Raw genomic sequence first — 26,055 nt, 5'->3', positions numbered from 1 at the left:
AAATAGAGATATTTGCGGCTGAACAGTGAGCGACACACTCAAACTGCTTTATTTTTAGATACCAAAGGCCCAAAACTGGATAGTACAGCGATTTGACGCGTGGAACTGCGAAACCACACTGGGATGTCGGGCCTACACAAGACTATTTTCAACAGATATATTTTTGTGTCACAACAGTCAGGAGACTCTACTGTTTTTCTTTACGGAAAAAACTACCAAAACCTGAATAATAGAGATTTTTTACCGTGGGATGGCAAAACCACAGTTATTGTTTACTGGGGTATACCACACTTTTTAAATAGAGATATTTGCAACTGAACAGTGAGCGACACACTCAAACTGCTTTTTTTTTAGATACCAAAGGCCCAAAACTGGATAGTACAGCGATTTGACCCGTGGAACTGAGAAACCACACTGGGATGTCGGGACTACACGAGACTATTTTCAACAGATATATTTTTGTGTCACAACAGTCAGGAGACACTACTGTTTTTCTTTACGGAAAAAACTACCAAAACCTGAATAATAGAGATTTTTTACCGTGGGATGGCAAAACCACAGTTATTGTTTACTGGGGTATACCACACTTTTTTAAATAGAGATATTTGCGGCTGAACAGTGAGCGACACACTCAAACTGCTTTTTTTCTAGATACCAAAGGCCCAAAACTGGATAGTACAGCGATTTGACCCGTGGAACTGCGAAATCACACTGGGATGTCGGGCCTACACAAGACTATTTTCAACAGATATATTTTTGCGTCACAACAGGCAGGAGACACTACTGTTTTTCTTTACGGAAAAAACTACCAAAACCTGAATAATAGAGATTTTTTACCGTGCGATGGCAAAACCACAGTTATTGTTTACTGGGGTATACCAAACTTTTTTAAATAGAGATATTTGCGGCTCAACAGTGAGCGACACACTCAAACTGCTTTTTTTTTAGATACCGAAGGACCAAAACTGGATAGTACAGCGATTTGACCCGTGGAACTGCGAAACCACACTGGGATGTCGGGCCTATCCAAGACTAATTTCAACAGATATATTTTTGTGTCACAACAGTCAGAAGACCCTACTGTTTTTCTTTACGGAAAAAAACACCAAAACCTGAATAATAGAGATTTTTTACCGTGGGATAGCAAAACCACAGTTATTGTTTACTGGGGAGTACCACACTTTTTTAAATAGAGATATTTGCGGCTGAACAGTGAGCGTCACACTCATACTGCTTTTTTTTTAGATACCAAAGGCCCAGAACTGGATAGTACAGCGATTTGACCGGTGGAACTGCGAAACCACACTGGGATGTCGGGCCTACACAAGACTATTTTCAACAGATATATTTTTGTGTCACAACAGTCAGGAGACACTACTGTTTTTCTTTTCGGAAAAAACTACCAAAACCTGAATAAAAGAGATTTTTTACCGTGGGATGGCAAAACCACAGTTATTGTTTACTGGGGTATACCACACTTTTTTAAATAGAGATATTTGCGGCTGAACAGTGAGCGTCACACTCATACTGCTTTTGTTTTAGATACCAAAGGCCCAAAATTGGATAGTACAGCGATTTGACCCGTGGAACTGCGAAGCCACACTGGGATGTCGGGCCTACACAAGACTATTTTCAACAGATATATTTTTGCGTCACAACAGTCAGGAGACACTACTGTTTTTCTTTACGGAAAAAACTACCAAAACCTGAATAATAGAGATTTTTTACCGTGGGATGGCAAAACCACAGTTATTGTTTACTGGGGTATACCACACTTTTTTAAATAGAGATATTTGCGGCTGAACAGTGAGCGACACACTCAAACTGCTTTATTTTTAGATACCAAAGGCCCAAAACTGGATAGTACAGCGATTTGACGCGTGGAACTGCGAAACCACACTGGGATGTCGGGCCTACACAAGACTATTTTCAACAGATATATTTTTGCGTCACAACAGTCAGGAGACACTACTGTTTTTCTTTACGGAAAAAACTACCAAAACCTGAATAATAGAGATTTTTTACCGTGCGATGGCAAAACCACAGTTATTGTTTACTGGGGTATACCACACTTTTTTAAATAGAGATATTTTCGGCTGAACAGTGAGCGACACACTCAAACTGCTTTATTTTTGGATACCAAAGGCCCAAAACTGGATAGTACAGCGATTTGACCCATGGAACTGCGAAACCACACTGGGATGTCGGGCCTACACAAGACTATTTTCAACAGATATATTTTTGCGTCACAACAGTCAGGAGACACTACTGTTTTTCTTTACGGAAAAAAGTAACAAAACCTGAATAATAGAGATTTTTTACCGTGCGATGGCAAAACCACAGTTATTTTTTACTGGGGTATACCACACTTTTTTAAATAAAGATATTTGCGGCTGAACAGTGAGCGACACACTCAAACTGCTTTTTTTTTAGATACCGAAGGACCAAAAATGGATAGTACAGCGATTTGGCCCGTGGAACTGCGAAACCACACTGGGATGTCGGGCCTACCCAAGACTAATTTCAACAGATATATTTTTGTGTCACAACAGTCAGAAGACACTACTGTTTTTCTTTACGGAAAAAACTACCAAAACCTGAATAATAGAGATTTTTTACCGTGGGATGGCAAAACCACAGTTATTGTTTACTGGGGTATACCACACTTTTTAAAATAGAGATATTTGCGGCTGAACAGTGAGCGACACACTCATACTGCTTTTTTTTTAGATAACAAAGGCCCAAAACTGGATAGTACAGTGAATTGACCCGTGGAACTGCGAAACCACACTGGGATGTCGGGCCTACACAAGACTATTTTCAACAGATATATTTTTGTGTCACAACAGTCAGGAGATACTACTGTTTTTCTTTACGGAAAAAACTACCAAAACCTGAATAATAGAGATTTTTTACCGTGGGATGGCAAAACCACAGTTATTGTTTACTGGGGAATACCACACTTTTTTAAATAGAGATATTTGCGGCTGAACAGTGAGCGTCACACTCATACTGCTTTTTTTTTAGATACCAAAGGCAAAAAACTGGATAGTACAGCGATTTGACCGGTGGAACTGCGAAACCACACTGGGATGTCGGGCCTACACAAGACTATTTTCAACAGATATATTTTTGTGTCACAACAGTCAGGAGACACTACTGTTTTTCTTTTCGGAAAAAACTACCAAAACCTGAATAATAGAGATTTTTTACCGTGGGATGGCAAAACCACATTTATTGTTTACTGGGGTATACCACACTTTTTTAAATAGAGATATTTGCGGCTGAACAGTGAGCGTCACACTCATACTGCTTTTGTTTTAGATACCAAAGGCCCAAAATTGTATAGTACAGCGATTTGACCCGTGGAACTGCGAAACCACACTGGGATGTCGGGCCTACACAAGACTATTTTCAACAGATATATTTTTGCGTCACAACAGTCAGGAGACACTACTGTTTTTCTTTACGGAAAAAACTACCAAAACCTGAATAATAGAGATTTTTTACCGTGGGATGGCAAAACCACAGTTATTGTTTACTGGGGTATACCACACTTTTTTAAATAGAGATATTTGCGGCTGAACAGTGAGCGACACACTCAAACTGCTTTTTTTTTAGATACCAAAGGCCCAAAACTGGATAGTACAGTGAATTGACCCGTGGAACTGCGAAACCACACTGGGATGTCGGGCCTACACAAGACTATTTTCAACAGATATATTTTTGTGTCACAACAGTCAGGAGACACTACTGTTTTTCTTTACGGAAAAAACTACCAAAACCTGAATAATAGAGATTTTTTACCGTGGGATGGCAAAACCACAGTTATTGTTTACTGGGGTATACCACACTTTTTTAAATAGAGATATTTGCGGCTGAACTGTGAGCGACACACTCAAACTGCTTTTTTTTTAGATATCAAAGGCCCAAAACTGGATAGTACAGCGATTTGACCCGTGGAACTGCGAAACCACACTGGGATGTCGGGCCTACACAAGACTATTTTCAACAGATATATTTTTGCGTCACAACAGTCAGGAGATACTACTGTTTTTCTTTACGGAAAAAACTACCAAAACCTGAATAATAGAGATTTTTTACCGTGGGATGGCAAAACCACAGTTATTGTTTACTGGGGAATACCACACTTTTTTAAATAGAGATATTTGCGGCTGAACAGTGAGCGTCACACTCATACTGCTTTTGTTTTAGATACCAAAGGCCCAAAATTGTATAGTACAGCGATTTGACCCGTGGAACTGCGAAACCACACTGGGATGTCGGGCCTACACAAGACTATTTTCAACAGATATATTTTTGCGTCACAACAGTCAGGAGACACTACTGTTTTTCTTTACGGAAAAAACTACCAAAACCTGAATAATAGAGATTTTTTACCGTGGGATGGCAAAACCACAGTTATTGTTTACTGGGGTATACCACACTTTTTTAAATAGAGATATTTGCGGCTGAACAGTGAGCGACACACTCAAACTGCTTTTTTTTTAGATACCAAAGGCCCAAAACTGGATAGTACAGCGATTTGACCCGTGGAACTGCGAAACCACACTGGGATGTCGGGCCTACACAAGACTATTTTCAACAGATATATTTTTGCGTCACAGCAGTCAGGAGACACTACTGTTTTTCTTTACGGAAAAAACTACCAAAACCTGAATAATAGAGATTTTTTAACGTGGGATGGCAAAACCACAGTTATTGATTACTGGGGTATACCACACTTTTTTAAATAGAGATATTTGCGGCTGGACAGTGAGCGACACACTCAAACTGCTTTTTTTTTAGATACCGAAGGACCAAAAATGGATAGTACAGCGATTTGGCCCGTGGAACTGCGAAACCACACTGGGATGTCGGGCCTACCCAAGACTAATTTCAACAGATATATTTTTGTGTCACAACAGTCAGAAGACACTACTGTTTTTCTTTACGGAAAAAAACACCAAAACCTGAATAATAGAGATTTTTTACCGTGGGATAGCAAAACCACAGTTATTGTTTACTGGGGAATACCACACTTTTTTAAATAGAGATATTTGCGGCTGAACAGTGAGCGTCACACTCATACTGCTTTTTTTTTAGATACCAAAGGCCCAAAACTGGATAGTACAGCAATTTGACCCGTGGAACTGCGAAAAAAAACTGGGATGTCGGGCCTACACAAGACTATTTTCAACAGATATATTTTGTGTCACAACAGTCAGGAGACACTACTGTTTTTCTTTACGGAAAAAACTACCAAAACCTGAATAATAGAGATTTTTTACCGTGGGATGGAAAAACCACAGTTATTGATTACTGGGGTATACCACACTTTTTTAAATAGAGATATTTGCGGCTGAACAGTGAGCGACACACTCAGACTGCTTTTTTTTTAGATACCAAATGCCAAAAACTGGATAGTACAGTGATTTGACCCGTGGAACTGCGAAACCACACTGGGATGTCGGGCCTACACAAGACTATTTTCAACAGATATATTTTTGTGCCACAACAGTCAGGAGACACTGCTGTTTTTCTTTACGGAAAAAACTACCAAAACCTGAATAATAGAGATTTTTTACCGTGGGATGGCAAAACCACAGTTATTGTTTACTGGGGTATACCACACTTTTTTAAATAGAGATATTTGCGGCTGAACAGTGAGCGACACACTCAAACTGCTTTTTTTTTAGATACCAAAGGCCCAAAACTGGATAGTACAGCGATTTGACCCGTGGAACTGCGAAACCACACTGGGATGTCGGGCCTACACAAGACTATTTTCAACAGATATATTTTTGCGTCACAACAGTCAGGAGACACTATTGTTTTTCTTTACGGAAAAAACTACCAAAAACTGAATAATAGAGATTTTTTACCGTGGGATGGCAAAACCACAGTTATTGTTTACTGGGGTATACCACACTTTTTTAAATAGAGATATTTGCGGCTGAACAGTGAGCGACACACTCAAACTGCTTTATTTTTAGATACCAAAGGCCCAAAACTGGATAGTACAGCGATTTGATGCATGGAACTGCGAAACCACACTGGGATGTCGGGCCTACACAAGACTATTTTCAACAGATATATTTTTGCGTCACAACAGTCAGGAGACACTACTGTTTTTCTTTACGGAAAAAACTACCAAAACCTGAATAATAGAGATTTTTTACCGTGCGATGGCAAAACCACAGTTATTGTTTACTGGGGTATACCACACTTTTTTAAATAGAGATATTTTCGGCTGAACAGTGAGCGACACACTGAAACTGCTTTATTTTTGGATACCAAAGGCCCAAAACTGGATAGTACAGCGATTTGACCCGTGGAACTGCGAAACCACACTGGGATGTCGGGCCTACACAAGACTATTTTCAACAGATATATTTTTGCGTCACAACAGTCAGGAGACACTACTGTTTTTCTTTACGGAAAAAACTACCAAAACCTGAATAATAGAGATTTTTTACCGTGCGATGGCAAAACCACAGTTATTGTTTACTGGGGTATACCACACTTTTTTAAATAGAGATATTTGCGGCTGAACAGTGAGCGACACACTCAAACTGCTTTTTTTTTAGATACCAAAGGCCCAAAACTGGATAGTACAGCGATTTGAACCGTGGAACTGCGAAACCACACTGGGATGTCGGGCCTACACAAGACTATTTTCAACAGATATATTTTTGCGTCACAGCAGTCAGGAGACACTACTGTTTTTCTTTACGGAAAAAACAACCAAAACCTGAATAATAGAGATTTTTTACCGTGGGATGGCAAAACCACAGTTATTGATTACTGGGGTATACCACACTTTTTTAAATAGAGATATTTGCGGCTGGACAGTGAGCGACACACTCAAACTGCTTTTTTTTTAGATACCGAAGGATCAAAAATGGATAGTACAGCGATTTGGCCCGTGGAACTGCGAAACCACACTGGGATGTCGGGCCTACCCAAGACTAATTTCAACAGATATATTTTTGTGTCACAACAGTCAGAAGACACTACTGTTTTTCTTTACGGAAAAAACCACCAAAACCTGAATAATAGAGATTTTTTACCGTGGGATAGCAAAACCACAGTTATTGTTTACTGGGGAATACCACACTTTTTTAAATAGAGATATTTGCGGCTGAACAGTGAGCGTCACACTCATACTGCTTTTTTTTTAGATACCAAAGGCCCAAAACTGGATAGTACAGCAATTTGACCCGTGGAACTGCGAAAAAAAACTGGGATGTCGGGCCTACACAAGACTATTTTCAACAGATATATTTTTGCGTCACAACAGTCAGGAGACACTACTGTTTTTCTTTACGGAAAAAACTACCAAAACCTGAATAATAGAGATTTTTTACAGTGGGATGGCAAAACCACAGTTATTGTTTACTGGGGTATACCACACTTTTTTAAATAGAGATATTTGCGGCTGAACAGTGAGCGACACACTCATACTGCTTTTTTTTAGAAACCAAAGGCCCAAAACTGGATAGTACAGCGATTTGACCCGTGGAACTGCGAAACCACACTGGGATGTCGGGCCTACACAAGACTATTTTCAACAGATATATTTTTGTGTCACAACAGTCAGGAGACACTACTGTTTTTCTTTACGGAAAAAACTACCAAAACCAGAATAATAGAGATTTTTAACCGTGGGATGGAAAAACCACAGTTATTGTTTACTGGGGTATACCACACTTTTTTAAATAGAGATATTTGCAGCTGAACAGTGAGCGACACCCTCAAACTTCTTTTTTTTTAGATACCAAAGGCCCAAAACTGGATAGTACAGCGATTTGACCCGTGGAACTGCGAAACCACACTGGGATGTCGGGCCTACACAAGACTATTTTCAACAGATATATTTTTGCGTCACAACAGTCAGGAGACACTACTGTTTTTCTTTACGGAAAAAACTACCAAAACCTGAATAATAGAGATTTTTTACCCTGGGATGGCAAAACCACAGTTATTGTTTACTGGGGTATACCACACTTTTTTAAATAGAGATATTTGCGGCTGAACTGTGAGCGACACACTCATACTGCTTTTTTTTTAAATATCAAAGGCCCAAAACTGGATAGTACAGCGATTTGACCCGTGGAACTGCGAAACCACACTGGGATGTCGGGCCTACACAAGACTATTTTCAACAGATATATTTTTGCGTCACAACAGTCAGGAGACACTACTGTTTTTCTTTACGGAAAAAACTACCAAAAACTGAATAATAGAGATTTTTTACCGTGGGATGGCAAAACCACAGTTATTGTTTACTGGGGTATACCACACTTTTTTAAATAGAGATATTTGCGGCTGAACAGTGACCGACACACTCAAACTGCTTTATTTTTAGATACCAAAGACCCAAAACTGGATAGTACAGCGATTTGACGCGTGGAACTGCGAAACCACACTGGGATGTCGGGCCTACACAAGACTATTTTCAACAGATATATTTTTGCGTAACAACAGTCAGGAGACACTACTGTTTTTCTTTACGGAAAAAACAACAAAAACCTGAATAATAGAGATTTTTTACCGTGCGATGGCAAAACCACAGTTATTGTTTACTGGGGTATACCACACTTTTTTAAATAGAGATATTTTCGGCTGAACAGTGAGCGACACACTCAACCTGCTTTATTTTTGGATACCAAAGGCCCAAAACTGGATAGTACAGCGATTTGACCCGTGGAACTGCGAAACCACACTGGGATGTCGGGCCTACACAAGACTTTTTTCAACAGATATATTTTTGCGTCACAACAGTCAGGAGACACTACTGTTTTTCTTTACGGAAAAAACTACCAAAACCTGAATAATAGAGATTTTTTACCGTGCGATGGCAAAACCACAGTTATTGTTTACTGGGGTATACCACACTTTTTTAAATAGAGATATTTGCGGCTGAACAGTGAGCGACACACTCAAACTGCTTTTTTTTTAGATACCAAAGGCCCAAAACTGGATAGTACAGCGATTTGAACCGTGGAACTGCGAAACCACACTGGGATGTCGGGCCTACACAAGACTATTTTCAACAGATATATTTTTGCGTCACAGCAGTCAGGAGACACTACTGTTTTTCTTTACGGAAAAAACTACCAAAACCTGAATAATAGAGATTTTTTAACGTGGGATGTCAAAACCACAGTTATTGATTACTGGGGTATACCACACTTTTTTAAATAGAGATATTTGCGGCTGGACAGTGAGCGACACACTCAAACTGCTTTTCTTTTAGATACCGAAGGACCAAAAATGGATAGTACAGCGATTTGGCCCGTGGAACTGCGAAACCACACTGGGATGTCGGGCCTACCCAAGACTAATTTCAACAGATATATTTTTGTGTCACAACAGTCAGAAGACACTACTGTTTTTCTTTACGGAAAAAACCACCAAAACCTGAATAATAGAGATTTTTTACCGTGGGATAGCAAAACCACAGTTATTGTTTACTGGGGAATACCACACTTTTTTAAATAGAGATATTTGCGGCTGAACAGTGAGCGTCACACTCATACTGCTTTTTTTTTAGATACCAAAGGCCCAAAACTGGATAGTACAGCAATTTGACCCGTGGAACTGCGAAAAAAAACTGGGATGTCGGGCCTACACAAGACTATTTTCAACAGATATATTTTGTGTCACAACAGTCAGGAGACACTACTGTTTTTCTTTACGGAAAAAACTACCAAAACCTGAATAATAGAGATTTTTTACCGTGGGATGGCAAAACCACAGTTATTGTTTACTGGGGTATACCACACTTTTTAAAATAGAGATATTTGCGGCTGAACAGTGAGCGACACACTCATACTGCTTTTTTTTTAGATACCAAAGGCCCAAAACTGGATAGTACAGTGAATTGACCCGTGGAACTGCGAAACCACACTGGGATGTCGGGCCTACACAAGACTATTTTCAACAGATATATTTTTGTGTCACAACAGTCAGGAGACACTTCTGTTTTTCTTTACGGAAAAAAACTACCAAAACCTGAATAATAGAGATTTTTTACCGTGGGATGGCAAAACCACAGTTATTGTTTACTGGGGTATACCACACTTTTTTAAATAGAGATATTTGCGGCTGAACTGTGAGCGACACACTCAAACTGCTTTTTTTTTAGATATCAAAGGCCCAAAACTGGATAGTACAGCGATTTGACCCGTGGAACTGCGAAACCACACTGGGATGTCGGGCCTACACAAGACTATTTTCAACAGATATATTTTTGCGTCACAACAGTCAGGAGACACTACTGTTTTTCTTTGCGGAAAAAACTACCAAAACCTGAATAATAGAGATTTTTTACAGTGGGATGGCAAAACCACAGTTATTGTTTACTGGGGTATACCACACTTTTTTAAATAGAGATATTTGCGGCTGAACAGTGAGCGACACACTCAAACTGCTTTATTTTTAGATACCAAAGGCCCAAAACTGGATAGTACAGCGATTTGACGCGTGGAACTGCGAAACCACACTGGGATGTCGGGCCTACACAAGACTATTTTCAACAGATATATTTTTGTGTCACAGCAGTCAGGAGACACTACTGTTTTTCTTTACAGAAAAAACTACCAAAACCATAATAATAGAGATTTTTAACCGTGGGATGGAAAAACCACAGTTATTGTTTACTGGGGTATACCACACTTTTTTAAATAGAGATATTTGCAGCTGAACAGTGAGCGACACACTCAGACTGCTTTTTTTTTAGATACCAAAGGCCAAAAACTGGATAGTACAGTGATTTGACCCGTGGAACTGCGAAACCACACTGGGATGTCGGGCCTACACAAGACTATTTTCAACAGATATATTTTTGTGCCACAACAGTCAGGAGACACTACTGTTTTTCTTTACGGAAAGAACTACCAAAACCTGAATAATAGAGATTTTTTACCGTGGGATGGCAAAACCACAGTTATTGTTTACTGGGGTATACCACACTTTTTTAAATAGAGATATTTTCGGCTGAACAGTGAGCGACACACTCATACTGCTTTTTTTTAGAAACCAAAGGCCCAAAACTGGATAGTACAGCGATTTGACCCGTGGAACTGCGAAACCACACTGGGATGTCGGGCCTACACAAGACTATTTTCAACAGATATATTTTTGTGTCACAACAGTCAGGAGACACTACTGTTTTTCTTTACGGAAAAAACTACCAAATCCAGAATAATAGAGATTTTTAACCGTGGGATGGAAAAACCACAGTTATTGTTTACTGGGGTATACCACACTTTTTTAAATAGAGATATTTGCAGCTGAACAGTGAGCGACACCCTCAAACTGCTTTTTTTTTAGATACCAAAGGCCCAAAACTGGATAGTACAGCGATTTGACCCGTGGAACTGCGAAACCACACTGGGATGTCGGGACTACTCGAGACTATTTTCAACAGATATATTTTTGTGTCACAACAGTCAGGAGACACTACTGTTTTTCTTTACGGAAAAAACTACCAAAACCTGAATAATAGAGATTTTTTACCGTGGGATGGCAAAACCACAGCTATTGTTTACTGGGGTATACCACACTTTTTTAAATAGAGATATTTGCGGCTGAACAGTGAGCGACACACTCATACTGCTTTTTTTTTAGATACCAAAGGCCCAAAACTGGATAGTACAGCGATTTGACCCGTGGAACTGCGAAACCACACTGGGATGTCGGGCCTACACAAAACTATTTTCAACAGATATATTTTTGTGTCACAACAGTCAGGAGACACTACTGTTTTTCTTTACGGAAAAAACTACCAAAACCTGAATAATAGAGATTTTTTACCCTGGGATGGCAAAACCACAGTTATTGTTTACTGGGGTATACCACACTTTTTTAAATAGAGATATTTGCGGCTGAACAGTGACCGACACACTCAAACTGCTTTATTTTTAGATACCAAAGATCCAAAACTGGATAGCACAGCGATTTGACGCGTAGAACTGCGAAACCACACTGGGATGTCGGGCCTACACAAGACTATTTTCAACAGATATATTTTTGCGTCACAACAGTCAGGAGACACTACTGTTTTTCTTTACGGAAAAAACAACAAAAACCTGAATAATAGAGATTTTTTACCGTGCGATGGCAAAACCACAGTTATTGTTTACTGGTGTATACCACACTTTTTTAAATAGAGATATTTTCGGCTGAACAGTGAGCGACACACTCAAACTGCTTTATTTTTGGATACCAAAGGCCCAAAACTGGATAGTACAGCGATTTGACCCGTGGAACTGCGAAACCACACTGGGATGTCGGGCCTACACAAGACTTTTTTCAACAGATATATTTTTGCGTCACAACAGTCAGGAGACACTACTGTTTTTCTTTACGGAAAAAACTACCAAAACCTGAATAATAGAGATTTTTTACCGTGCGATGGCAAAACCACAGTTATTGTTTACTGGGGTATACCACACTTTTTTAAATAGAGATATTTGCGGCTGAACAGTGAGCGACACACTCAAACTGCTTTTTTTTTAGATACCAAAGGCCCAAAACTGGATAGTACAGCGATTTGAACCGTGGAACTGCGAAACCACACTGGGATGTCGGGCCTACACAAGACTATTTTCAACAGATATATTTTTGCGTCACAGCAGTCAGGAGACACTACTGTGTTTCTTTACGGAAAAAACTACCAAAACCTGAATAATAGAGATTTTTTAACGTGGGATGGCAAAACCACAGTTATTGATTACTGGGGTATACCACACTTTTTTAAATAGAGATATTTGCGGCTGGACAGTGAGCGACACACTCAAACTGCTTTTCTTTTAGATACCGAAGGACCAAAAATGGATAGTACAGCGATTTGGCCCGTGGAACTGCGAAACCACACTGGGATGTCGGGCCTACCCAAGACTAATTTCAACAGATATATTTTTGTGTCACAACAGTCAGAAGACACTACTGTTTTTCTTTACGGAAAAAACCACCAAAACCTGAATAATAGAGATTTTTTACCGTGGGATAGCAAAACCACAGTTATTGTTTACTGGGGAATACCACACTTTTTTAAATAGAGATATTTGCGGCTGAACAGTGAGCGTCACACTCATACTGCTTTTTTTTTAGATACCAAAGGCCCAAAACTGGATAGTACAGCAATTTGACCCGTGGAACTGCGAAAAAAAACTGGGATGTCGGGCCTACACAAGACTATTTTCAACAGATATATTTTGTGTCACAACAGTCAGGAGACACTACTGTTTTTCTTTACGGAAAAAACTACCAAAACCTGAATAATAGAGATTTTTTACCGTGGGATGGCAAAACCACAGTTATTGTTTACTGGGGTATACCACACTTTTTAAAATAGAGATATTTGCGGCTGAACAGTGAGCGACACACTCATACTGCTTTTTTTTTAGATACCAAAGGCCCAAAACTGGATAGTACAGCGATTTGACCCGTGGAACTGCGAAACCACACTGGGATGTCGGGCCTACACAAAACTATTTTCAACAGATATATTTTTGTGTCACAACAGTCAGGAGACACTACTGTTTTTCTTTACGGAAAAAACTACCAAAACCTGAATAATAGAGATTTTTTACCCTGGGATGGCAAAACCACAGTTATTGTTTACTGGGGTATACCACACTTTTTTAAATAGAGATATTTGCGGCTGAACAGTGACCGACACACTCAAACTGCTTTATTTTTAGATACCAAAGACCCAAAACTGGATAGTACAGCGATTTGACGCATGGAACTGCGAAACCACACTGGGATGTCGGGCCTACACAAGACTTTTTTCAACAGATATATTTTTGCGTCACAACAGTCAGGAGACACTACTGTTTTTCTTTACGGAAAAAACTACCAAAACCTGAATAATAGAGATTTTTTACCGTGCGATGGCAAAACCACAGTTATTGTTTACTGGGGTATACCACACTTTTTTAAATAGAGATATTTGCGGCTGAACAGTGAGCGACACACTCAAACTGCTTTTTTTTTAGATACCAAAGGCCCAAAACTGGATAGTACAGCGATTTGAACCGTGGAACTGCGAAACCACACTGGGATGTCGGGCCTACACAAGACTATTTTCAACAGATATATTTTTGCGTCACAGCAGTCAGGAGACACTACTGTTTTTCTTTACGGAAAAAACTACCAAAACCTGAATAATAGAGATTTTTTAACGTGGGATGGCAAAACCACAGTTATTGATTACTGGGGTATACCACACTTTTTTAAATAGAGATATTTGCGGCTGGACAGTGAGCGACACACTCAAACTGCTTTTCTTTTAGATACCGAAGGACCAAAAATGGATAGTACAGCGATTTGGCCCGTGGAACTGCGAAACCACACTGGGATGTCGGGCCTACCCAAGACTAATTTCAACAGATATATTTTTGTGTCACAACAGTCAGAAGACACTACTGTTTTTCTTTACGGAAAAAACCACCAAAACCTGAATAATAGAGATTTTTTACCGTGGGATAGCAAAACCACAGTTATTGTTTACTGGGGAATACCACACTTTTTTAAATAGAGATATTTGCGGCTGAACAGTGAGCGTCACACTCATACTGCTTTTTTTTTAGATACCAAAGGCCCAAAACTGGATAGTACAGCAATTTGACCCGTGGAACTGCGAAAAAAAACTGGGATGTCGGGCCTACACAAGACTATTTTCAACAGATATATTTTTGCGTCACAACAGTCAGGAGACACTACTGTTTTTCTTTACGGAAAAAACAACAAAAACCTGAATAATAGAGATTTTTTACCGTGCGATGGCAAAACCACAGTTATTGTTTACTGGTGTATACCACACTTTTTTAAATAGAGATATTTTCGGCTGAACAGTGAGCGACACACTCAAACTGCTTTATTTTTGGATACCAAAGGCCCAAAACTGGATAGTACAGCGATTTGACCCGTGGAACTGCGAAACCACACTGGGATGTCGGGCCTACACAAGACTTTTTTCAACAGATATATTTTTGCGTCACAACAGTCAGGAGACACTACTGTTTTTCTTTACGGAAAAAACTACCAAAACCTGAATAATAGAGATTTTTTACCGTGCGATGGCAAAACCACAGTTATTGTTTACTGGGGTATACCACACTTTTTTAAATAGAGATATTTGCGGCTGAACAGTGAGCGTCACACTCATACTGCTTTTTTTTTAGATACCAAAGGCCCAAAACTGGATAGTACAGCAATTTGACCCGTGGAACTGCGAAAAAAAACTGGGATGTCGGGCCTACACAAGACTATTTTCAACAGATATATTTTGTGTCACAACAGTCAGGAGACACTACTGTTTTTCTTTACGGAAAAAACTACCAAAACCTGAATAATAGAGATTTTTTACCATGGGATGGCAAAACCACAGTTATTGTTTACTGGGGTATACCACACTTTTTAAAATAGAGATATTTGCGGCTGAACAGTGAGCGACACACTCATACTGCTTTTTTTTTAGATACCAAAGGCCCAAAACTGGATAGTACAGTGATTTGACCCGTGGAACTGCGAAACCACACTGGGATGTCGGGCCTACACAAGACTACTTTCAACAGATATATTTTTGTGTCACAACAGTCAGGAGACACTACTGTTTTTCTTTACGGAAAAAACTACCAAAACCTGAATAATAGAGATTTTTTACCGTGGGATGGCAAAACCACAGTTATTGTTTACTCGGGTATACCACACTTTTTTAAATAGAGATATTTGCGGCTGAACTGTGAGCGACACACTCAAACTGCTTTTTTTTTTAGATATCAAAGGCCCAAAACTGGATAGTACAGCGATTTGACCCGTGGAACTGCGAAACCACACTGGGATGTTGGGCCTACACAAGACTATTTTCAACAGATATATTTTTGCGTCACAACAGTCAGGAGACACTACTGTTTTTCTTTACGGAAAAAACTACCAAAACCTGAATAATAGAGATTTTTTACCGTGGGATGGCAAAACCACAGTTATTGTTTACTGGGGTATACCACACTTTTTTAAATAGAGATATTTGCGGCTGAACAGTGAGTGACACACTCAAACTGCTTTATTTTTAGATACCAAAGGCCCAAAACTGGATATTACAGCGATTTGACGCGTGGAACTGCGAAACCACACTGGGATGTCGGGCCTACACAAGACTATTTTCAACAGATATATTTTTGTGTCACAACAGTCAGGAGACACTACTGTTTTTCTTTACAGAAAAAACTACCAAAACCAGAATAATAGAGATTTTTAACCGTGGGATGGAAAAACCACAGTTATTGTTTACTGGGGTATACCACACTTTTTTAAATAGAGATATTTGCAGCTGAACAGTGAACGACACACTCAGACTGCTTTTTTTTTAGATACCAAAGGCCAAAAACTGGATAGTACAGTGATTTGACCCGTGGAACTGCGAAACCACACTGGGATGTCGGGCCTACACAAGACTATTTTCAACAGATATATTTTTGTGTCACAAGAGTCAGGAGACACTACTGTTTTTCTTTACGGAAAAAACTACCAAAACTTGAATAATAGAGATTTTTTACCGTGGGATGGCAAAACCACAGTTATTGTTTACTGGGGTATACCACACTTTTTTAAATAGAGATATTTGCGGCTGAACAGTGAGCGACACACTCAAACTGCTTTATTTTTAGATACCAAAGGCCCAAAACTGGATAGTACAGCGATTTGACGCGTGGAACTGCGAAACCACACTGGGATGTCGGGCCTACACAAGACTATTTTCAACAGATATATTTTTGTGTCACAACAGTCAGGAGACACTACTGTTTTTCTTTACGGAAAAAACTACCAAAACCAGAATAATAGAGATTTTTAACCGTGGGATGGAAAAACCACAGTTATTGTTTACTGGGGTATACCACACTTTTTTAAATAGAGATATTTGCAGCTGAACAGTGAGCGACACCCTCAAACTGCTTTTTTTTTAGATAGCAAATGCCCAAAACTGGATAGTACAGCGATTTGACCCGTGGAACTGCGAAACCACACTGGGATGTCGGGACTACACGAGACTATTTTCAACAGATATATTTTTGCGTCACAACAGTCAGGAGACACTACTGTTTTTCTTTACGGAAAAAACTACCAAAACCTGAATAATAGAGATTTTTTACCGTGGGATGGCAAAACCACAGCTATTGTTTACTGGGGTATACCACACTTTTTTAAATAGAGATATTTGCGGCTGAACAGTGAGCGACACACTCATACTGCTTTTTTTTTAGATACCAAAGGCCCAAAACTGGATAGTACAGCGATTTGACCCGTGGAACTGCGAAACCACACTGGAATGTCGGGCCTACACAAGACTATTTTCAACAGATATATTTTTGTGTCACAACAGTCAGGAGACACTACTGTTTTTCTTTACGGAAAAAACGACCAAAACCTGAATAATAGAGATTTTTTACCCTGGGATGGCAAAACCACAGTTATTGTTTACTGGGGTATACCACACTTTTTTAAATAGAGATATTTGCGGCTGAACTGTGAGCGACACACTCAAACTGCTTTTTTTTTAAATATCAAAGGCCCAAAACTGGATAGTACAGCGATTTGACCCGTGGAACTGCGAAACCACACTGGGATGTCGGGCCTACACAAGACTATTTTCAACAGATATATTTTTGCGTCACAACAGTCAGGAGACACTACTGTTTTTCTTTACGGAAAAAACTACCAAAAACTGAATAATAGAGGTTTTTTACCGTGGGATGGCAAAACCACAGTTATTGTTTACTGGGGTATACCACACTTTTTTAAATAGAGATATTTGCGCCTGAACAGTGAGCGACACACTCAAACTGCTTTATTTTTAGATACCAAAGGCCCAAAACTGGATAGTACAGCGATTTGACGCGTGGAACTGCGAAACCACACTGGGATGTCGGGCCTACACAAGACTATTTTCAACAGATATATTTTTGCGTCACAACAGTCAGGAGACACTACTGTTTTTCTTTACGGAAAAAACTACCAAAACCTGAATAATAGAGATTTTTTACCGTGCGATGGCAAAACCACAGTTATTGTTTACTGGGGTATACCACACTTTTTTAAATCGAGATATTTGCGGCTGAACAGTGAGCGACACACTCAAACTGCTTTATTTTTAGATACCAAAGGCCCAAAACTGGATATTACAGCGATTTGACGCGTGGAACTGCGAAACCACACTGGGATGTCGGGCCTACACAAGCCTATTTTCAACAGATATATTTTTGTGTCACAACAGTCAGGAGACACTACTGTTTTTCTTTACAGAAAAAACTACCAAAACCAGAATAATAGAGATTTTTAACCGTGGGATGGAAAAACCACAGTTATTGTTTACTGGGGTATACCACACTTTTTTAAATAGAGATATTTGCAGCTGAACAGTGAACGACACACTCAGACTGCTTTTTTTTTAGATACCAAAGGCCAAAAACTGGATAGTACAGTGATTTGACCCGTGGAACTGCGAAACCACACTGGGATGTCGGGCCTACACAAGACTATTTTCAACAGATATATTTTTGTGCCACAACAGTCAGGAGACACTACTGTTTTTCTTTACGGAAAAAACTACCAAAACCTGAATAATAGAGATTTTTTACCGTGGGATGGCAAAACCACAGTTATTGTTTACTGGGGTATACCACACTTTTTTAAATAGAGATATTTGCGTCTGAACAGTGAGCGACACACTCATACTGCTTTTTTTTAGAAACCAAAGGCCCAAAACTGGATAGTACAGCGATTTGACCCGTGGAACTGCGAAACCACACTGGGATGTCGGGCCTACACAAGACTATTTTCAACAGATATATTTTTGTGTCACAAGAGTCAGGAGACACTACTGTTTTTCTTTACGGAAAAAACTACCAAAACTTGAATAATAGAGATTTTTTACCGTGGGATGGCAAAACCACAGTTATTGTTTACTGGGGTATACCACACTTTTTTAAATAGAGATATTTGCGGCTGAACAGTGAGCGACACACTCAAACTGCTTTATTTTTAGATACCAAAGGCCCAAAACTGGATAGTACAGCGATTTGACGCGTGGAACTGCGAAACCACACTGGGATGTCGGGCCTACACAAGACTATTTTCAACAGATATATTTTTGTGTCACAACAGTCAGGAGACACTACTGTTTTTCTTTACGGAAAAAACTACCAAAACCAGAATAATAGAGATTTTTAACCGTGGGATGGAAAAACCACAGTTATTGTTTACTGGGGTATACCACACTTTTTTAAATAGAGATATTTGCAGCTGAACAGTGAGCGACACCCTCAAACTGCTTTTTTTTTAGATAGCAAATGCCCAAAACTGGATAGTACAGCGATTTGACCCGTGGAACTGCGAAACCACACTGGGATGTCGGGACTACACGAGACTATTTTCAACAGATATATTTTTGCGTCACAACAGTCAGGAGACACTACTGTTTTTCTTTACGGAAAAAACTACCAAAACCTGAATAATAGAGATTTTTTACCGTGGGATGGCAAAACCACAGCTATTGTTTACTGGGGTATACCACACTTTTTTAAATAGAGATATTTGCGGCTGAACAGTGAGCGACACACTCATACTGCTTTTTTTTTAGATACCAAAGGCCCAAAACTGGATAGTACAGCGATTTGACCCGTGGAACTGCGAAACCACACTGGGATGTCGGGCCTACACAAGACTATTTTCAACAGATATATTTTTGTGTCACAACAGTCAGGAGACACTACTGTTTTTCTTTACGGAAAAAACGACCAAAACCTGAATAATAGAGATTTTTTACCCTGGGATGGCAAAACAACAGTTATTGTTTACTGGGGTATACCACACTTTTTTAAATAGAGATATTTGCGGCTGAACTGTGAGCGACACACTCAAACTGCTTTTTTTTTAAATATCAAAGGCCCAAAACTGGATAGTACAGCGATTTGACCCGTGGAACTGCGAAACCACACTGGGATGTCGGGCCTACTCAAGACTATTTTCAACAGATATATTTTTGCGTCACAACAGTCAGGAGACACTACTGTTTTTCTTTACGGAAAAAACTACCAAAAACTGAATAATAGAGGTTTTTTACCGTGGGATGGCAAAACCACAGTTATTGTTTACTGGGGTATACCACACTTTTTTAAATAGAGATATTTGCGCCTGAACAGTGAGCGACACACTCAAACTGCTTTATTTTTAGATACCAAAGGCCCAAAACTGGATAGTACAGCGATTTGACGCGTGGAACTGCGAAACCACACTGGGATGTCGGGCCTACACAAGACTATTTTCAACAGATATATTTTTGCGTCACAACAGTCAGGAGACACTACTGTTTTTCTTTACGGAAAAAACTACCAAAACCTGAATAATAGAGATTTTTTACCGTGGGATGGCAAAACCACAGTTATTGTTTACTGGGGTATACCACACTTTTTTAAATAGAGATATTTGCGGCTGAACAGTGAGTGACACACTCAAACTGCTTTATTTTTAGATACCAAAGGCCCAAAACTGGATATTACAGCGATTTGACGCGTGGAACTGCGAAACCACACTGGGATGTCGGGCCTACACAAGACTATTTTCAACAGATATATTTTTGTGTCACAACAGTCAGGAGACACTACTGTTTTTCTTTACAGAAAAAACTACCAAAACCAGAATAATAGAGATTTTTAACCGTGGGATGGAAAAACCACAGTTATTGTTTACTGGGGTATACCACACTTTTTTAAATAGAGATATTTGCAGCTGAACAGTGAACGACACACTCAGACTGCTTTTTTTTTAGATACCAAAGGCCAAAAACTGGATAGTACAGTGATTTGACCCGTGGAACTGCGAAACCACACTGGGATGTCGGGCCTACACAAGACTATTTTCAACAGATATATTTTTGTGTCACAAGAGTCAGGAGACACTACTGTTTTTCTTTACGGAAAAAACTACCAAAACTTGAATAATAGAGATTTTTTACCGTGGGATGGCAAAACCACAGTTATTGTTTACTGGGGTATACCACACTTTTTTAAATAGAGATATTTGCGGCTGAACAGTGAGCGACACACTCAAACTGCTTTATTTTTAGATACCAAAGGCCCAAAACTGGATAGTACAGCGATTTGACGCGTGGAACTGCGAAACCACACTGGGATGTCGGGCCTACACAAGACTATTTTCAACAGATATATTTTTGTGTCACAACAGTCAGGAGACACTACTGTTTTTCTTTACGGAAAAAACTACCAAAACCAGAATAATAGAGATTTTTAACCGTGGGATGGAAAAACCACAGTTATTGTTTACTGGGGTATACCACACTTTTTTAAATAGAGATATTTGCAGCTGAACAGTGAGCGACACCCTCAAACTGCTTTTTTTTTAGATAGCAAATGCCCAAAACTGGATAGTACAGCGATTTGACCCGTGGAACTGCGAAACCACACTGGGATGTCGGGACTACACGAGACTATTTTCAACAGATATATTTTTGCGTCACAACAGTCAGGAGACACTACTGTTTTTCTTTACGGAAAAAACTACCAAAACCTGAATAATAGAGATTTTTTACCGTGGGATGGCAAAACCACAGCTATTGTTTACTGGGGTATACCACACTTTTTTAAATAGAGATATTTGCGGCTGAACAGTGAGCGACACACTCATACTGCTTTTTTTTTAGATACCAAAGGCCCAAAACTGGATAGTACAGCGATTTGACCCGTGGAACTGCGAAACCACACTGGAATGTCGGGCCTACACAAGACTATTTTCAACAGATATATTTTTGTGTCACAACAGTCAGGAGACACTACTGTTTTTCTTTACGGAAAAAACGACCAAAACCTGAATAATAGAGATTTTTTACCCTGGGATGGCAAAACCACAGTTATTGTTTACTGGGGTATACCACACTTTTTTAAATAGAGATATTTGCGGCTGAACTGTGAGCGACACACTCAAACTGCTTTTTTTTTAAATATCAAAGGCCCAAAACTGGATAGTACAGCGATTTGACCCGTGGAACTGCGAAACCACACTGGGATGTCGGGCCTACACAAGACTATTTTCAACAGATATATTTTTGCGTCACAACAGTCAGGAGACACTACTGTTTTTCTTTACGGAAAAAACTACCAAAAACTGAATAATAGAGGTTTTTTACCGTGGGATGGCAAAACCACAGTTATTGTTTACTGGGGTATACCACACTTTTTTAAATAGAGATATTTGCGCCTGAACAGTGAGCGACACACTCAAACTGCTTTATTTTTAGATACCAAAGGCCCAAAACTGGATAGTACAGCGATTTGACGCGTGGAACTGCGAAACCACACTGGGATGTCGGGCCTACACAAGACTATTTTCAACAGATATATTTTTGCGTCACAACAGTCAGGAGACACTACTGTTTTTCTTTACGGAAAAAACTACCAAAACCTGAATAATAGAGATTTTTTACCGTGCGATGGCAAAACCACAGTTATTGTTTACTGGGGTATACCACACTTTTTTAAATCGAGATATTTGCGGCTGAACAGTGAGCGACACACTCAAACTGCTTTATTTTTAGATACCAAAGGCCCAAAACTGGATATTACAGCGATTTGACGCGTGGAACTGCGAAACCACACTGGGATGTCGGGCCTACACAAGCCTATTTTCAACAGATATATTTTTGTGTCACAACAGTCAGGAGACACTACTGTTTTTCTTTACAGAAAAAACTACCAAAACCAGAATAATAGAGATTTTTAACCGTGGGATGGAAAAACCACAGTTATTGTTTACTGGGGTATACCACACTTTTTTAAATAGAGATATTTGCAGCTGAACAGTGAACGACACACTCAGACTGCTTTTTTTTTAGATACCAAAGGCCAAAAACTGGATAGTACAGTGATTTGACCCGTGGAACTGCGAAACCACACTGGGATGTCGGGCCTACACAAGACTATTTTCAACAGATATATTTTTGTGCCACAACAGTCAGGAGACACTACTGTTTTTCTTTACGGAAAAAACTACCAAAACCTGAATAATAGAGATTTTTTACCGTGGGATGGCAAAACCACAGTTATTGTTTACTGGGGTATACCACACTTTTTTAAATAGAGATATTTGCGTCTGAACAGTGAGCGACACACTCATACTGCTTTTTTTTAGAAACCAAAGGCCCAAAACTGGATAGTACAGCGATTTGACCCGTGGAACTGCGAAACCACACTGGGATGTCGGGCCTACACAAGACTATTTTCAACAGATATATTTTTGTGTCACAAGAGTCAGGAGACACTACTGTTTTTCTTTACGGAAAAAACTACCAAAACTTGAATAATAGAGATTTTTTACCGTGGGATGGCAAAACCACAGTTATTGTTTACTGGGGTATACCACACTTTTTTAAATAGAGATATTTGCGGCTGAACAGTGAGCGACACACTCAAACTGCTTTATTTTTAGATACCAAAGGCCCAAAACTGGATAGTACAGCGATTTGACGCGTGGAACTGCGAAACCACACTGGGATGTCGGGCCTACACAAGACTATTTTCAACAGATATATTTTTGTGTCACAACAGTCAGGAGACACTACTGTTTTTCTTTACGGAAAAAACTACCAAAACCAGAATAATAGAGATTTTTAACCGTGGGATGGAAAAACCACAGTTATTGTTTACTGGGGTATACCACACTTTTTTAAATAGAGATATTTGCAGCTGAACAGTGAGCGACACCCTCAAACTGCTTTTTTTTTAGATAGCAAATGCCCAAAACTGGATAGTACAGCGATTTGACCCGTGGAACTGCGAAACCACACTGGGATGTCGGGACTACACGAGACTATTTTCAACAGATATATTTTTGCGTCACAACAGTCAGGAGACACTACTGTTTTTCTTTACGGAAAAAACTACCAAAACCTGAATAATAGAGATTTTTTACCGTGGGATGGCAAAACCACAGCTATTGTTTACTGGGGTATACCACACTTTTTTAAATAGAGATATTTGCGGCTGAACAGTGAGCGACACACTCATACTGCTTTTTTTTTAGATACCAAAGGCCCAAAACTGGATAGTACAGCGATTTGACCCGTGGAACTGCGAAACCACACTGGGATGTCGGGCCTACACAAGACTATTTTCAACAGATATATTTTTGTGTCACAACAGTCAGGAGACACTACTGTTTTTCTTTACGGAAAAAACGACCAAAACCTGAATAATAGAGATTTTTTACCCTGGGATGGCAAAACCACAGTTATTGTTTACTGGGGTATACCACACTTTTTTAAATAGAGATATTTGCGGCTGAACTGTGAGCGACACACTCAAACTGCTTTTTTTTTAAATATCAAAGGCCCAAAACTGGATAGTACAGCGATTTGACCCGTGGAACTGCGAAACCACACTGGGATGTCGGGCCTACTCAAGACTATTTTCAACAGATATATTTTTGCGTCACAACAGTCAGGAGACACTACTGTTTTTCTTTACGGAAAAAACTACCAAAAACTGAATAATAGAGGTTTTTTACCGTGGGATGGCAAAACCACAGTTATTGTTTACTGGGGTATACCACACTTTTTTAAATAGAGATATTTGCGCCTGAACAGTGAGCGACACACTCAAACTGCTTTATTTTTAGATACCAAAGGCCCAAAACTGGATAGTACAGCGATTTGACGCGTGGAACTGCGAAACCACACTGGGATGTCGGGCCTACACAAGACTATTTTCAACAGATATATTTTTGCGTCACAACAGTCAGGAGACACTACTGTTTTTCTTTACGGAAAAAACTACCAAAACCTGAATAATAGAGATTTTTTACCGTGCCATGGCAAAACCACAGTTATTGTTTACTGGGGTATACCACACTTTTTTAAATAGAGATATTTTCGGCTGAACAGTGAGCGACACACTCAAACTGCTTTATTTTTGGATACCAAATGCCCAAAACTGGATAGTACAGCGATTTGACCCGTGGAACTGCGAAACCACACTGGGATGTCGGGCCTACACAAGACTATTTTCAACAGATATATTTTTGCGTCACAACAGTCAGGAGACACTAATGTTTTTCTTTACGGAAAAAACTACCAAAACCTGAATAATAGAGATTTTTTACCGTGCGATGGCAAAACCACAGTTATTGTTTACTGGGGTATACCACACTTTTTTAAATAGAGATATTTGCGGCTGAACAGTGAGCGACACACTCAAACTGCTTTTTTTTTAGATACCAAAGGCCCAAAACTGGATAGTACAGCGATTTGAACCGTGGAACTGCGAAACCACACTGGGATATCGGGCCTACACAAGACTATTTTCAACAGATATATTTTTGCGTCACAGCAGTCAGGAGACACTACTGTTTTTCTTTACGGAAAAAACTACCAAAACCTGAATAAAAGAGATTTTTTAACGTGGGATGGCAAAACCACAGTTATTGATTACTGGGGTATACCACACTTTTTTAAATAGAGATATTTGCGGCTGGACAGTGAGCGACACACTCAAACTGCTTTTTTTTTAGATACCGAAGGACCAAAAATGGATAGTACAGCGATTTGGCCCGTGGAACTGCGAAACCACACTGGGATGTCGGGCCTACCCAAGACTAATTTCAACAGATATATTTTTGTGTCACAACAGTCAGAAGACACTACTGTTTTTCTTTACGGAAAAAAACACCAAAACCTGAATAATAGAGATTTTTTACCGTGGGATAGCAAAACCACAGTTATTGTTTACTGGGGAATACCACACTTTTTTAAATAGAGATATTTGCGGCTGAACAGTGAGCATCACACTCATACTGCTTTTTTTTTAGATACCAAAGGCCCAAAACTGGATAGTACAGCAATTTGACCCGTGGAACTGCGAAAAAAAACTGGGATGTCGGGCCTACACAAGACTATTTTCAACAGATATATTTTGTGTCACAACAGTCAGGAGACACTACTGTTTTTCTTTACGGAAAAAACTACCAAAACCT

The sequence above is a fragment of the Phyllobates terribilis genome, unplaced genomic scaffold (genome assembly GCF_046119375.1).
Source record: "Phyllobates terribilis strain yellow unplaced genomic scaffold, ASM4611937v1 Scaffold_1__5_contigs__length_1240528914, whole genome shotgun sequence".
Lineage (NCBI taxonomy): Eukaryota > Metazoa > Chordata > Amphibia > Anura > Dendrobatidae > Phyllobates > Phyllobates terribilis.
This window is presented reverse-complemented; position numbering follows the sequence as displayed.